Consider the following 16,918-nt stretch of genomic DNA (forward strand, 5'->3'; position numbering starts at 1 on the left):
TCTATTAACAAAAAAAAAACAAGGTGACAAATGTCTGTGTATTCCAAATGGATTAGATTTCAGAACTGAGTAATTCCAACAAAGAGTCAAGGCAAACTGTGGTTTGCTGTAATTGGCCGAGCCAGTAACTGTGGACCAGGACATGTGTTTACAAAGGAGAAGTCAAAAGCTTAAAATAACTGTGTGTGGGCTCGAGGAACATCCTAAAATTATGAAGCAGTGTGCCAGTCAGATGGGTTTGGGTTGTGTGGAGAAAGCTTTAAATTCCTCTCTGTCCTCCGAGTGCTAAAGACTCCCTTTCAGTACAGAAGGATTAAAGCTCATGGCAGAGGGGTTGATGTTAGCATGAACATTTACAAATGAGCTGAGCAATTCATGCTGGGCCCCCAACCCCCCAAGACAGTCTTCTTCTTTATAACTTGTTAGAATTTCCCTTGAATTATTAGAAGCTGAACCAGACCGATAGTGATAAGTTAAATATTTTTCTGATGTCCAAACCCATCTAGAACACTTCTGGGGAAGCATATTTAGCCAACATGTTCCTTGTGTCCCTAAACTGGGAGCAGGGGCTGTGAGCTGACCGTGCATGACACAGTCGCCACGTTCAAATGAGTCCAGACATTCTGAAATGGGTTTCTTAGGGCAACCCAGGGCATTCCATAACCCAGCCCAGCCCACAGCTCAGCTACCCACCCCCTGACGCACCACAGACGCACCACAGTGCCCGCTGGAGCCCATTGTTACATTTGGGAGGATTTTTCAAACTAGTTGTGAATCACAGCCATGCTGAAGTAATGTAGAACTGAACACCGTTCCAATCCCTGCAGCTACATGAGAAGCACCCAGCCCAGTTGCAGCTTCTGTGCAGGTTCTGAGAGCTGCACTCAATACAGTTTGCACGAGGCATGAAGTCATTAGGAGTCAATTCTGTCCGTTTAATGATAAACCTGTTGAGAAAAGAGAGTGGGTTGGAAGATAGCTCAATTTGTCAAATCTCAGTAAATGGCACCAGAGGAGAAAGTTTAGCAAAAGTCCCAAGTGCATCCGCCTGTGGGTCGTGACTGGCATGCTGCTCACATCTGTGGGTCTCAACCCTCTGTGGGAAGGATGTGCCGTCTCCCGTCTACCCCCTGGGTACTTCTCCTGCCGAGCCAGTTGTCAACGCCCCCTGAACTGCCCCTTACCTCCCCACCCTCTCTGATCTAAAAATGCATTTCCTGGTATCAGGGCTGGGAGTGGCCCCAGCAATTTTCAGAGATCTTGGGGTGAAGGAGCCATTGTCTTGCCTTGGAAAATTTCCAGAGCAGACAAATGCCTATTCACTTTCCGCAGCACACCAGGAGCCGGAGGAAGCCTCAAAACAGCGCGGGTCCCTGCGGCTGTCCCAGTGGGTCCGTATGTCCATGGCAGCGTGTGTCCCACCGCTCACAGTTCAGCACCCAGAACACTCAGAATCTCCTCTGGACTTGTCTTCAGGGCTAGTCTGTGAGCTGCCTAAATAACCCAGAGACTATTTCTGGATTTTCAGAGAAAATTAAATTCCGGGCATTATTTCCCACTCCATCTACTTGTGGGTGAAAGGCAAACCCACTTTCAGAGTTGAACTGCTGACCCTGAGGAGGACGTGGCGGGGAAGGAGACGGGGCCATGTGTGCCTGGGTTGTACTGCAGCCACATAGCCAAGATAAGACATTCTGGGGAGATTCCCAAAGGATTCCCCACACGAGTGAGCCAGGCGCTGCCCAGCACCGGGCCCCGTGGGGCTGCAATTCTGATCCCCAGCGAGGGGCCACACTGAGGTCAAGACCCTCCTCTGTGGGGCCTGTCTCAGCACAGTGAGAGGGCCCGCAGTGACCCGTACGTGAAGAGGTAAACTGAGGCACCGGGGGCATCCCAAGGTGCTGCCCTGGGCACCACCACGTTCCCTTCTCACCCTCATGCACCTGCAGGCCGGGCACACCCAGGCCGGAGTCAGACAACTGTCACAGTGAATGAGTTGGCTGCCACCTGCCCATGTCTCACTGCTCTGTTACTAGTTTAAGCCCAGGGCCACCCCAGTTCCAGTGGCTCTGCCTTTGGAAAGCATGGGCAGAGCGCAGTGCTGGCCGTGGAAGGCAGGCCCTTCCTCTTGGAATCCTCCTCAGCCTTTCTCTTGGAGAAAGGAAAAGACGTGTTTGTAGGTCACTGCAGAGAGACACCCAGTGCACAACCAGGAGCCTCTGAGGAGCTCCACACACTCCACACACTCCACAAAGACTGTCCTCAGCCCGGCAGGAGGCAGATGGCCTGGGTGGGCACCAGGGAGCTGCAGCTGGCAAGTTGGCCCAGGTCAGCCCTCCTGTGGGGTGGGCAGCCCCTCACATCCTGGGATATCGATGGATGGTCCAGAACCCACCAGCCATTCCTGAAGTAAGCCCTTGGGCCTGCCCAACCCCTGACCTACAACCCCACACATACACGTCACACGTGGACACACATGTGTGCCCCACTGCCACACCATATGTGGGTCTATATCACTACACCCACCACACACAACCACAAACACACACCCCATCACACACACACACACAAACACACACACACACTGTCTCACACACACACCCACACCCACCCCACTCCCAAAAGGGCTGGTTTCTGACCGCAGTGAGCACACACTGGCCTGGAATCCCCCTCCAGGGACAACCGTGCTTTTGTCCTTTGCTGTCAGGATGAGGTGCTGTCCAGGAAATGGCACCTGGGCCCTGTGTCAAAGCTCAGGCCCTGGTCTCTGTGCAATGTCGTCTCCCGCCCATCCCCCCCCCACCCCCCACTCCTGTGCACGGGGACCTACCAGGTGTCTCTGGGCTACTGCAGGAAGGACACAGGTGCACCCCTCAGACATACGGTGGGTGGTAGGGCAGGACACAGCCACAGGCCACCCAGAGGCCCCCCCATGTCCCCACCCAGGAGCCCCCACCTGTAGATAGGGAGATGGGCACAGGCCACCCAGAGGCCCCTCATGTCCCCACCCAGGAGCCCCCACCTGTAGATAGGGAGACGGGCCTTTGGGGAATTCCATTTGGTGTCTTTGGTCAGAACTAATGAAAGGAATGGAAAATTCAATGATGCCAAACATAAAAACCAGCAAGTGGGCCACATCAGTGCTACCCTGGCTTGTCTTCTCACCTGGCCAGGTGTCACGCTTGCTGTCAAGCTCAGAGTACTCTCAGAGACTTGCTCTGGTGCGTCTCAAACCCCCCCTGTGTCCCAACTCCATGATACGGGGGAGGGAACTCTTCTACGTGTGGCTCCTTCTGGCAGAGTTTAGTTTTTCCTACAACTGCTCTGATTACTTTAACTTGCTCACCAGGAGCAAGCCCAGACCCTGATGGGACCTGCCATGTGGGAGGAGGACAGAGATGGGTCAGTCCAGCATTCAGCAGAGAGAGCACATAGCCAGGTAGAACCCATCCTCAAATCACCAAGCTGACAAATTATCCCACTTCAGCCTGAAGATAATGGAAGCTCAGAATCACCCAACCCAGAGGCAGAAAAGTGACTTCAGATGCCATGTTGAAAAATAGCTCCAAATGAAATGCAGAGTTAGAGCAAAGTTTTAGGGAAATACATTGTCTATGCGAGCTGAAAAACTCACAAAATGGATATAGTGTTTTCAAATAATTCCTCTGGTTGTTGGATGGTCTCATGGGAATTTGTGATAATTCAGTAATAGCAAGCTTCAAGGTGAGGATGAAAAGAAGTCTGTGTTTTTTAAAGAAAATCATGTTAGAAGCAGTTGATGAGTTGGGGCATGATGTTCACAACGTTTATAAAGTCCCCACTGTGTGTTGGGTACCAGCAACGCCCTAAGGAGCTGCTGTCCAGCTGGAGACGTGGATGCTGAAGTCACAGTAACGTCCGTAAGTAATTTTCATCATGCTGCTACCAGCGGCTAGCCGTGCGAGTTAGGTGACGAAGTGTCTGATCTAGTCCAGGTGCTAGAAAGCGGGAAGGGGGGCAACTGGTGCCGACCCCAGTAACTGGGAGTTACATGGTTCTGAGTCTCTGCAGAACTCCCTTGTCTAAGCCTGTATTTTCAAGCCAGGTTTTTTCCCCCTCTGTCACTTACAACGTAAAATATGCTTCTTGTCATCTCACCCTGCTATCACCAAACTCCACAGGGCTGAGACCAGAAGTCCAAGATGAAGGTACCAGCAGACTCAGTGTCAGGTAAGGGCTTGATCTTGGTTCATAGACGGTGTCTCCACTGTGTCCTCACCTGGTGGAAGAGGAGAGGGCACTCACGGGGTCTCTTCTGTGCACTAATCCCCCAATCACCTCCCAAGGGTCCCACATCCTGATACCATCACCTTAGCTGGGGTGGACTTCAGCCAGTGACTTTGGAGGCTCCAATACCATCTCTGTGGGTGCTGGTCCAGCAACCTGCCCTGTCAGGGAGAGAGATCTGTTGGTTTCAGGATGAACAAAGGGCCTTTCTACAATGACTATTCAAAGACCCCACAGTCATGACCACATTTCCAAAGGAGGAGATAACATGCCCTGATGTTTTGTTACATGGCACATACGACAAACTAAAAAACGGGGTGACCTGGCAACTTCAGAGCCCAGGGTCAGGACTGGCTGCTATTACAGAGCAACTGTGTCCATCTGTGAACGTCTGTCCAGAGGAAATGGCTTCAAATGCTTAGCCTCCTCCTCACGCTTCCCAAGTGAGGTTATCACAGCTTGTGCTCTGCCCGCTGACATCCTCCACCGCCTCCCCAGGCTGAGCACCATCAGGCTGATGCCTCCCCATCTGCACCCCATGCCAGGCCTTTCCTGACCCTGTACCCCATCCTAGACACCTCCCAGTGTGGTGTCTGTGCAGAGCTCTGGTTCTTGCTCCAGTGGGGCACAGGGCTAGGTTCCCTGTACCTCAGCACCATACCTACTGCACAAGCTGCCGTGGGTCCTGCCCTGCACTCCTGACAAAGACAACAGGTAATTTCCCAGCTGTACCATCCTGGTGGATAAGTCTCCTGAGCAGTCACAGGAAGGACAAGGGGCACTAACTCTCACTGGCCACCTCTGTCCAGCCTCTGTGCTCAGCCTCTCACCAGAGAGGAAGGTTCCCACAGGTGTGAGGACCTGCAGGCACGTCTCCTCTGCTCTTCTAACTGACAAGGACTGAGGCCTGTCTCCGCTTGCTTATTTTTATTACACAAACACCATAAACAGGGGACCAACAACTTCTCTTCTTGTGCTGGATCTGAGAAAGGTGGAACTAAGCCAGCGTCCGCTGGTCCCCACGAGTGTCATTCTGGCACACTTTTCTTCTCCCTGGGGCCCCAGTTTGTCCCACCGTCATTCCCTCATCTGGCTCTCCTCTTGGCTTCTTGTCACCTGTGGACATCAGGCGTATAAACAAAGAAAAGAACCACAATCAAAGAAGCAAGTTGCCCTGACCTGGCTGGGTGGCCAGCGCTCAGGTCCAGTTGGGACCCACACTCAAGTCAACACTGCCCACTGCGGCCACTGAACCGGGCTTCCTGGCACCTCCCCCAGGCCACTTCTCAGCCACCTCCCCAGCTTCCCACGGTCTGGGCCTCTCCTTTTGCCTGTACCCCTCCTGACTATGTTTTGAAGGTTGTTGTACCCAAATTCTGGCTCAGCCTCTTAGCAGTACCATGGTGCTCTGAAAAGCTGAGTTCCATATGAGAAGAAACCACTACTCCTGGACAGCTCTGGCTCACTGCTGGGGCTTGGCAGACTGGAAGAAATACTTGCTCTCAATATGGGATTGTCACAGTCACAATCTGCCCTTTCAGTCTAAAATTTCAGGTCCATGGAGCAGATGCCACCCTGGGATGCACCGAGCACTCCTCTCCCTCCTTGGGCCCAGTGCCACCCTCCCCCCACCACGTCCTCACCCAGAAACCCGCCACACCTCCAAAGGCGGCAGGTGCACAAACGCCCAGTGGACTGTGCCCTTCCCACTCTTCACCTTTCTGCTGTCAGCTGTTTGCGGGAGCACATCAGATGGGAGAATAAAAAGGCAGTCAAAGATCTCCCTAGCCCCATCTGACACACGGAAAATCTGGAGTGAAACACGTCAAGAATCCCCTGCTAGATTCTGCAAGAGTCAAGCCAGGTGATGGCAGTGTTTGCTGACACCCATGGAGGAGGGCCCAGCGCCAAACTGAACAGCCCCACCCCGGGCCCCAGCACCCTTTCTAGATCAATGGCTGGCATTGTGGCCAGCAAGAAGGTCCTGGAACGGCCCCTCTCCTTCATGGTCCCTTCCTGAAAGAGCACAAAGCCAGACCCTCTCCAGCTGCCTGACCGACAGCCACGCACCCATGAGGCCCCAGAGGACAACCCGCCACCTGCAAACTGGAACCCCTCCCCCCCACATCTGCAGAGAAGACAGCCCTGGGACTCGGAGCCCACCTTGCAAACAGGGGCAATGTGGCCCCCAGAGGACAACCCGCCACCTGCAAACTGGAACTAAAAGGGGGTGCACTTGACCGGCAGAGATCTCATAGACCACCAAAGCTTGTACAAAAGGTCTTTATTGGTAAGGGGGGATGTTGCAGGACAACACCAAGGAGGAGTGAGGAAAGAAAGAGAGAGGGGGAGAAAAGAGAGAGGAAAGTGGGCGGAGAGACAGAGAGAGAGGAGAGAGAGAGAGAGAGAGAGAGAGAGCACACGTGTGTGAGAGAGTTATATAGGTTCAGTTAGGGGAAGTCTTAGAATGGTGATGGGAGGGTAGAATAGCCAATAAGGAGTTACTGCCCTGGCCGGAAGAGGCGTTAGGGGCAGGCCATAGTTAATCTTGGTCTGTAGAAAGTAGGAGGGGCTTTTCTGGGGCAATTATCTAACAGGAACCCCCCACCCCCACCCCACCTTTGCAGAGAAGACAGCCCTGGGACTCGGAGCCCATCTTGCAAACAGGGGCAATGTGGTCCCCAGCAGCCCCAGGTCTTTGTGAATATAAACAGAGATCCCAGGTGTGTCCAAATAGCTGAGTCTCAGACAAGCAGAAGCCGGGAAATGGTCACTGAGGGGGCTTGGGTGCAACTTTCTCCCAGATCACAGAGTGAGGACAAGGACAACTCAGTGCTTGCTCTGAAAAGAGAACCCCTGGTAGAAAGTGGGGGTTCTGTGACATGTTGTGAGTGGAGCAGTGGTGCCAGCCAGCCCCAGAGGCCTGTGACATGGTGTGAGCAGAGCAGTGGTGCCAGCCAGCCCCAGAGGCAGGGACAGGAGCTGGGGAGCGGGCCCTGTGTGTGCACGGGTCCTGTGTGCATGGGTCCTGTGTGCACGGGTCCTGTGGGCACATGTCCTGTGTGCACGTGTCCTGTGTGCATGTGTCCTATGAGCTTGTGTCCTGTGTGCACGTGTCTTGTGTGCATGTGTCCTGTGGGCACATGTCCTGTGTGCACGGGTCCTATGGGCACATGTCCTGTGTGCACGTGTTCTGTGTGCACGGGTCCTGTGGGCACATGTCCTATGAACTTGTGTCCTGTGTGCACGGGTCCTGTGGGCACATGTCCTGTGTGCACACATCCTGTGTGCACGTGTCCTGTGTGCATGTGTCCTTTGAGCTTGTGTCCTGTGTGCACGTGTTGTGCGTGTATGTGCTGTATGTGCACGTGTCACGTGGGCATGTATGTGTGTGCCTGTGTGTGTGTGCCCACACGCACATGTGTTCATGTGTTTACGTGTGTTCATGTCTTCACATGCGTGTGACTGTTTATTTCTGGGGAGGGGACCAGGCCTGCTCAGGCTGCCTGACAGCCTGTAGAGGCAGAGCGTGTGGTCTGTAGCAGGGAAGTGGCAGGTCTGAGGGCGCAGCTGCCATTCCCGTTGTGACTGTCAGGGTCTGAGGGGTGCTGCTGCTATTTCTTTTGTGAATGAGCAAGCGCCTTCAGGACAGACACCCTCACTGTCCCCTCACCCCCTCCCCGACTCCCAAACCCAGGTGTAGAGCTGTCTGTTGGGCCATGTTTTTGTGTGATTTTGGCACTGGCCCCAGAAGGAAGCTCAGGAGGGGTCTCCTACCTGCCTCTCAGTGGCTCTTCAACCACTTTTCCTTCAGGGGTACAGCCTCCCACACAGGTGCCAGCGGGCACCACAAAGACCATGAAGTCTGGGTTTAAATACTACCTGCAGTTTATCAGAAGGCCCAGCTGACAGCTGGCACACATGTCTGAGAAGAAAAGGACTAATCTTTCCTCTAAAACTGATTTCCTTCAAGATGCACAAAATATATTAATAGCTTTGGCTCATGATCCACCTGCTACCCACCACCCCTGATCACCAGGGTTCAAATCCCGGGATTTGAAGGGTTTCCCATGAGCTGTGTGACTTTGAGCAACTGGTTTAACTTCTCTGTGCCTCAGCCATAAAATTGGCAGCAACATCCTCATCATGCCCACCCTGAGGCCACATAGGCTGGGCACCTGGCAGGCACGCACCACATGCTGCCTGTATGACCATGTCCCTCTCCCTGGGTGACCGCGATGAGGAGGAGGGGCTGGGGTTGGGCAGTCACCCATAGCCAGTGATGTCATCAGCCTGCACTGAAACCCACACGGACCGGGTCTGCAGAGCTTTGGGGTCACTGGGCACAGAGATGTGCCCTTCCTCCTGGCCCTGCCCCAAGCATCCTTCCCCCAACTGTTCATCCGTGATCCTCATGTAAATAGGTAAATGTAAGCAAAGTGTCTCCCCAAGTTCTCAAAGTTATATAGCAAATCAAACCCTAGAAAAACATGTGGCAACCCTGGTTTATAGCCCATTGGCCAGAAGCACAGATCACAGCCAGAGGACTGTGACTGACCCAGAGTGGGGGACAAGATTGTGGAATTCAGACCCCCACCCCCATGGGCTTTGGCATCAATTTAGTAGAGATGTCAGCCTGAGTTAAATTACAGGCACCATGGTGTTGCTGGGGACTCTGGTGTTAGAGTGTCCTGGGGACATGTGAGGGCAGAGGCAGAGTGCCCTTTGCCTGTGCCCATGCCACTCACACTGGGTGATCCCTCCCTCCCCCAGCTCAGCTCAGTCCTGCTGGGGCAGCACCTGCTCAGGGCCTGGCCTGGCCTCCCCGTCACAGAAACAGGGCCTGGGAGGGCCCCTCAGTGGTGACAGGGTGGCCAAGGACTCCCCAATGTACCCCTGCTCTTCCACATTGGAAACACAAGGTATCATTTCCATATTGTGTTATTTTGTGTTGATTTTCAACTAAGGTTAGACACAGGGCCACCCGAGACTATTGAGAAAATAAACAAAAACAGCCAGACCCACTTCTTACAGAGCTTGGTGCCAAGCGAATCCCGATGGAATGTGGGCACAGTGGCCCCCTGTTCAGTCCCAGAAGGAAGGACATTTCGGTGTAAGCAGCAGAGCAGGCACCAGGCTAGGGGCATGAGTCATAATGAAAGGACAGACACGGCAGGCGTCCCCTCACAGGGCAGGTGTCGCCAGAGAGGCTGTCCCTCGAGTTGTCACACTCATAGAAACAGGAAGTAGAAGGGTGGCAGGGCTGGGAGGGGACGGGCTGGTGTTCATGGAGACGGAGTTTCAGTTCAGGAGGTGGAAAGTTCTGCAGATGGTGGTGACCATCAGTGAGCTGCCCTGCACACCAAACTCGAGCGAGACGGCCAGTGTTACCCAGTAAACACACACCCCACACCCCGAGTCAGCCCTAGTCTCTCTGTCCAGCCCCTCTCCACCTCTGCCACCCCTGCCGAGTGGGACTCTGCACACCAGGGTCCCATGATGGCAGCTCCCGCCCTGCCCTCCGGGGCCTTTGTGCTCAACCTTTGTGGAGCTGCCAGTTTTGGCCAGTCCCCCTGGGAAGCTGAGTCGGCGCGTCCTGTGTGACGCCCAGCTTCCTTCCTTTCTTTGTCCAAAACTGGCCTCTCTGGCCTACACTGTGTGTTGGGGAGCATGTCCTGCCCGGGCAGCACCGTCCTTGTGCCTCTTGTTGAAACGGCCAGATGACAATGAAACAGAGCCTGGGGAGTGCAGGGACTCTTGGCCCCCTTTGCTGTGTCTTTCTGACCCTTTCCATAAACCTCTTTGATCTAACGGGGTAGACATGTGGCCTGAGTCTCATGCCCAGCAGCTCGGGTGACATTTAAATCCGCCCAGCCACCCTCAGGGCCCTGCTGAAGATCTAAGAAGATCTAAGTGGCTTCTGCCATGAGGGCAGAGAGCTTATTTACTTTAAAAACAATTGTTTATCTCAGCCTCGCTGCCGGCCAGGCTCCAGCTCTGGTTTGTTATTTCTCCCCAGCATGCTTTGCCTGAGGCCAGTGCACCCTGCCCTCTCTCCTGACCTGCCCCCTGACCTCCTGGAGCAGCGTTAGATGACATTTTTCTTCCACTGAATGTTTAGGTCAAGGCAGTTTTGTGGCTGCAGAGTAGATGACTAGACACAGCCGCTGGGGCAGGGTGGCTGTCCCTGAATAAGACTCTTGTCATTCTCCCACGTACTGTCCTTTCCTGCCATTTTCTGAGCTGTGGCTTTCCCTAGAATGTCACGTTTCTGCTCGTTGCCTGCCAGGAAGACGTCGCGCAGGGTGCGTGCTCCCAGCTTGCTTCCTTTCCGCAGGCACCTACTCATCCCTTCATCAATGTTTTTAAAGCATGTGCCAGACCCAGAAGAGTTGACGGAGGCATGGGCACCAACCTCGGCGGCGGGGTAGGAGCAGGGGGGAATGGGTGGAGCCCAGGCAGGCAGTTGAGGGGCTGCCACCTGGGCCAGAAGTGTGCTCTGCAGGTCCCCGGGGCTAACGGCAGCTGAGGAGGGCAGCTTCACAACAGGGCTGAGCACCCTTCCAGGCAGTTTCCAAACACAGCAGGAGGCCCAACCAAATCATGCCCACAGGACTGTGCCCTGCCCCAGGCTGCTGCCTCCTAGGCCCTAACTGCTTCAGACAGGGGAGGGTGGGAGGCCCTGAGTTCAGTCGGGGAGGAGGAAGATTTGGTCTCAGGCCACCATCTCCCAAAGTGGCACATGTTCAAGAAAGTACTATAAAGCCTCTCCGCTTGCCCAATGACATGGAGTGGTCAGTCAGGCAGCAGGGGTGCAGGCCCAGAGTGGACAGCAGGGTCAGACATGGACCCTGGCACTGGGAACAGCCTGGGCTGCTCCCCTACAGGAGTCCATGGTGTCAGGGGTCCCCGGAGTGTGGTAAGTTGGGACCTGGGGCCAGAGGCAGCATCTCTGCTCCCTCTGTGAGGACCTGGGGCCAGAGGCAGGCCCTCCTGCCTTCTCCTCCCCCTTGTGACCCTGAGTGCAGGGTCTGCTGGTCAACAGGCTCTCACTGCAGAGACTCGAGACAGGCTGCTCCCCAGCAGTCAACCAGGAGCAGAAGGCCCTCACTGCCCAGACCAGGGAAGAAGGAAAGGCCGCTCTTTCCCTTGGGGATTCTTTTCCAAAAGTTCACGACTCTTCCCAGTTGTTCGCCAGAGGCCATGATGGAGTAAGAATGCAGCTTGAGGCAAGGAGGGTGTTAGCAGAGTGCTCACTGAGCGTGGAGGAGCCAAGTCCGTCAGCAGTCAACCTGGAAACCGCCACTGCCACGAAGAGAAACCAACAGCGGCCCAGGGCCCAAACCCACAAGCTGAGCTTCTGACAAGAAAGATGAAGGCTGAGCCCTGCTGAGGGGGCTATAGACCCAGGGTCCCACTAGCAGAGGCTGACTCAGAAAGCAGAAGGCCAGCTTGGTCTGCCCAGTTCACTCCTGTTCTGAATTTAATAAGGACAAAGTCCAAGTTGCTCATCAGATGAGTAATGAGCCCAGAACTCAGTTACGGCCACTGAGCCTGCTGAGAAGCAATGAGCCCAGGGCTGAGTTAGGGCCACCGAGCCTGCTGAGAAGCAGTGAGCCCAGGGCCGAGTTAACGGCCACCGAGCCTGCTGAGAAGCAGTGAGCCCAGGGCCGAGTTAGGGCCACCAAGCCTGCTGGGAAGCAGTGAGCCCAGGGCCGAGTTAGGGCCACCGAGCCTGCTGGGAAGCAGTGAGCGCAGGGCCGAGTTAGGGCCACCGAGCCTGCTGGGAAGCAGTGAGCCCAGGGCTGAGTTACGGCCACTGAGCCTGCTGAGAAGCAGTGAGCCCAGGGCTGAGTTAGGGCCACTGAGCCTGCTAAGAAGCAGTAAGCCCAGAAATGAGTTAGGGCCACCAAGCCTGCTGGGAAGCAGTGAGCCCAGGGCCGAGTTAGGGCCACCGAGCCTGCTGGGAAGCAGTGAGCGCAGGGCCGAGTTAGGGCCACCGAGCCTGCTGGGAAGCAGTGAGCCCAGGGCTGAGTTACGGCCACTGAGCCTGCTGGGAAGCAGTAAGCCCAGGGCTGAGTTATGGCCACTGAGCCTGCTGAGAAGCAGTGAGCCCAGGGCTGAGTTAGGGCCACTGAGCCTGCTGAGAAGCAGTAAGCCCAGAAATGAGTTAGGGCCACTGAGCCTGCTGGGAAGCAGTAAGCCCAGGGCTGAGTTATGCCCACTGAGCCTGCTGAGAAGCATTGAGCCCAGGGCTGAGTTAGGGCCGCCGAGCCTGCTGGGAAGCAGTGAGCCCAGGGCTGAGTTACGGCCACCCAGCCTGCTGGGAAGCAGTGAGCCCAGGGCTGAGTCACGGCCACCGAGCCTGCTGGGAAGCAGTGAGCCCAGGGCTGAGTTAGGGCCGCCGGGCCTGCTGGGAAGCAGTGAGCCCAGGGCTGAGTTAGGGCCACCGAGCCTGCTGAGAAGCAGTGAGCCCAGGGCTGAGTTAGGGCCACCGAGCCTGCTGAGAAGCAGTGAGCCCAGGGCTGAGTTAGGGCCACCGAGCCTGCTGAGAAGCAGTGAGCCCAGGGCTGAGTTAGGGCCACCGAGCCTGCTGGGAAGCAGTGAGCCCAGAACTGAGTTAGGGCCACCGAGCCTGCTGGGCAGCAGTGAGCCCAGAACTGAGTTAGGGCCACTGAGCCTGCTGGGAAGCAGTGAGCCCAGGGCTGAGTTAGGGCCACTGAGCCTGCTGGGAAGCAGTGAGCCCAGAACTGAGTTAGGGCCACTGAGCCTGCTGGGAAGCAGTGAGCCCAGGGCTGAGTTACGGCCGCCGGGCCTGCTGGGAAGCAGTGAGCCCAGGGCTGAGTTAGGGCCACCGAGCCTGCTGGGAAGCAGTGAGCCCAGGGCTGAGTTAGGGCCACCGAGCCTGCTGGGAAGCAGTGAGCCCAGGGCTGAGTTAGGGCCACCGAGCCTGCTGGGAAGCAGTGAGCCCAGGGCTGAGTTAGGGCCACCGAGCCTGCTGGGAAGCAGTGAGCCCAGAACTGAGTTAGGGCCACTGAGCCTGCTGGGAAGCAGTGAGCCCAGGGCTGAGTTAGGGCCACCGAGCCTGCTGGGAAGCAGTGAGCCCAGGGCCGAGTTAGGGCCACCGAGCCTGCTGGGAAGCAGTGAGCCCAGGGCCGAGTTAGGGCCGCCGAGCCTGCTGGGAAGCAGTGAGCCCAGGGCTGAGTTAGGGCCGCCGAGCCTGCTGGGAAGCAGTTAGCCCACGGCTGAGTTACGTCCGCCGAGCCTGCTGGGAAACAGTGAGCCCAGGGCTGAGTTAGGGCCACCGAGCCTGCTGGGAAGCAGTGAGCCCAGGGCTGAGTTAGGGCCACCGAGCCTGCTGGGAAGCAGTGAGCCCAGGGCTGAGTTAGGGCCACCGAGCCTGCTGGGAAGCAGTGAGCCCAGGGCTGAGTTAGGGCCACCGAGCCTGGTGGGAAGCAGCGAGCCCAGGGCTGAGTTAGGGCCGCCGAGCCTGCTGGGAAGCAGCGAGCCCAGGGCTGAGTTAGGCCACTGAGCCTGCTGGGAAGCAGCGAGCCCAGGGCTGAGTTAGGGCCACCGAGCCTGCTGGGAAGCAGCGAGCCCAGGGCTGAGTTAGGGCCGCCGAGCCTGCTGGGAAGCAGCGAGCCCAGGGCTGAGTTAGGGCCGCCGAGCCTGCTGGGAAGCAGCGAGACCAGGGCTGAGTTAGGGCCGCCGAGCAGGAGAAGCAGTGAGCCCAGGGCTGAGTTAGGGCCACTGAGCCTGCTGGGAAGCAGTGAGCCCAGGGCTGAGTTAGGGCCACCGAGCCTGCTGGGAAGCAGTGAGCCCAGGGCTGAGTTAGGGCCACTGAGCCTGCTGGGAAGCAGTGAGCCCAGAACTGAGTTACGGCCGCCGGGCCTGCTGGGAGCCCTACACAGGGCGCGTGCACTAGGCAGCAGCTCCCACCCCATTGAGTTCTGCAAACTGCCCGTGTTCTCTCTCCACATTTTGCGTTTTTCTTCTTTGCTGCTCCTCTTTCCTGCATGAATAAAGGCTCTTACGCTGCATCTCTGGTTCAAAAGGAACAAAGAAAAACAGCTTTACCAAGCATCACTCCCAGCTTCCCTGGCAGCGAGTGCAGGGCACTCACCATCCAGCAGATCACTCGACAGTTACCATTCATTCTGTCCACCTCTGCCCTGCTTCAGGAGGCCTGTTGGGGCCCTGTGCTGTGCTCTCTGCAGCCCAGGGAGGAAGCAAGTTAGGAGTGGTTAATCAGCAGGCGACCCACTGTTGGAAATTACCCACTGCATTCATACCGAAACCCAGCCAGCAGTCCCCTCAGCGTCTGGTGGGATGGCAAGCTTTGATGGCGGTGTTCCCCGTGGGAGACCCAGATCCCCAAGGGTTGAGTTACATTCCAGTGAACGGCGCGTGTAGCCTACACTGCAGGGTAGGAGATAAAGAAAGCAAACAATAAAACCAGATGAATTTGAACCAGCTCAGATATTTCTGGAAGAATAAGTCGAAGAATTTCAGAGACTGAAGTTCTAATTGAATAGGAAAGGACTTAGGAAGTGGCAAGGCTGCCTCTCATCTCCTTCTCACGCCCATTACTCCTGTGTGCACGTGGTCACCCTCCTTCAGCACCCTACAGGTATCGGGACGGCAGGAGCGACAGTCCCCAGGCAGAGGGCTCACTCTGCATAGGGCCACCGCTGCCAGCTGGAAGAAATGGACAGCTTTGCAAAACTGAAGCAAAAGTAATCACTAATATTCATTAAACTTCACTCCTGGCTCTGACTGAAGGGCTTTCCTTAGAATATGTCATTCAGTCCTAATAAGGCAGCCAGTTATATTGGACTGAGCACATTGCAGGGGGTAAGGTGCAGAGAGGACCACAGCAAGAGCTGGTGTCTGGTCATCAATGGGGCTAAATTCAAGTCCAGGGCAGCCTGGACCTTACACCTCTGTTCTTACCTTACACAGCCCTGATAAAGGGCTGTTTTCCATTCATTTATTCACTGGAGTGAGGTGGGTGGTGCTCTGGTGTGTGGGATACATGAAGTACCATGTCCCTGTCCCCAGTCTGCCTTCAGTTAGGACCAGAAGAAAGTCTGGGGAGATGAGAACATGTTGGGAAGGGCCCAGCGGCTCCCTCACCAGAACCCCATGAACTCTCCGGGGTGGTCGTCAATCACCACCTTGGTTGGCTCTGCTGGGATCTAGTGGAGAGATTTCCCACCACTCGCAATGAGAGTTATCTATTTAGAGGCAACTGCAATTTGGGAAAAGTTACTTTTGTGTGTGTGAAGGTGAGATTTCCCTACGATGTCTACTTCTTGGTTCTCACCGGCTCTGGCCCCCCACCAGCTGACACTGCTCCTTCTTTCGTAGTTAACTCTGGAATCAGGTCTGAGGTTCCCCGCATGCCCTCTCTCTATCTTCTCCAAGCTAAACATCAGAGGTCCCCTGTGTCTGTCTTCTGAGAGATGAGTGCAGAATCCTTATCCACCCGGCCATCCCAGAGGATGAGCTGGAGGTCAGGGAGGTGCAGTGAGGTCTGACCTGGATCCTGCTGAGTTTCGGGGCGGTGGCCCTTGGTCACCCTGGCTCTCCCCCATTGTCCTGCAGCCCTGGAGAACCACCATTCACAAAGGTGACAAGGACTCTGCAGCACTCCAGACACTGCGGTCGCTGCAGGAGGCGCGACCCTCAGACCACAGGAAGAAAGCTGTCTTGCGTCAGCATTTATTGGCATCTTCTATGCTTGGTCCACAGGGAGCACCCAGCACAAGCTGGTCGGGTGGACCCGCCTGACCTTCCCACACCCGCCAGCATCATTTTTCTGTTCTTTGCCTGCATAAATATTTATCTTTGATGTTTCCGCTGGAGCAGGAACTGCAGTGCTGTGAACTGTGCCCTCACTTGTCACTGCCTTTCTCTCAGCTGGAAATAAGCCAAGGAAGAGCCAAGAAGAGTTGGGCGGGGAGTCGGATGTCTGGAGAACAATCCCAAAGGTGCTGCGGGCAGAACCTCCACAGCCCCGGGCGTGGGCCTCCCTGCAGAGCAGGCTCTCTAAGCCAGCGGGTACGTAGGACCCTTCTTGTCACGGAGCCTTATGGAGCTGAGTGAGCACCCCATTTCAGCTGTGATGTTCTCTCCTTTTGACTACTCTGTGGCAACATCTAAATGTGTATCATGTTGAAACAGCGTGATAGGTAGCTAATGTAGCCCTAGACGAAGCCCATGCAATGCCCCCAGGGAAGCTCTCAGGTCCACTGTCCCCTTCAGGGAAAGCAGGCTGGTATGGAGCAAAAGCTTTCATCTGGCTTTTCCTGGCACACATTTCATTCTCCTGGATCCTGGCGTATACCTCTTGACTGCCAAGTAGACCCTCTGGGTCCCCACGGTTCCTCTGCACCATCCACATGCACACTGTGCTCACAGCCACCCAGCTCCTTCCTGGGGCACCGGCCATGGCCACAGAGAGTAGGTGTGCTGATACAGAGGGGAGCACAGAGCTGGGGCCAGGACAGAGAAACAGAGAGCAGGTGTCCTCACGCAGAAGGGAGCACAGAGCTGGGGCCAGGACAGAGAGACAGAGAGCAGGTGTGCTCACGTGGAGGGGAGCACAGAGCTGGGGCCAGGACAGAGAGCAGGTGTCCTCATGCAGAAG

General features: G+C 55.9%; 1 long non-coding RNA gene across 1 annotated transcript; it reads right to left on the minus strand.

The window, feature by feature from the left end:
- Positions 1–2,972: 2,972 nt before the first annotated feature.
- LOC128586708 (uncharacterized) lies at positions 2,973–11,868 on the minus strand. Its single transcript, XR_008380284.1, has 3 exons — positions 11,524–11,868; positions 4,350–4,427; positions 2,973–4,258 (listed from the first exon to the last, which is right to left on the minus strand). It is a non-coding gene; the product is annotated as an uncharacterized LOC128586708 (long non-coding RNA).
- Positions 11,869–16,918: the final 5,050 nt, after the last annotated feature.

This window comes from Nycticebus coucang, chromosome 5 (genome assembly GCF_027406575.1).
Source record: "Nycticebus coucang isolate mNycCou1 chromosome 5, mNycCou1.pri, whole genome shotgun sequence".
Taxonomy (NCBI): Eukaryota; Metazoa; Chordata; class Mammalia; order Primates; family Lorisidae; genus Nycticebus; species Nycticebus coucang.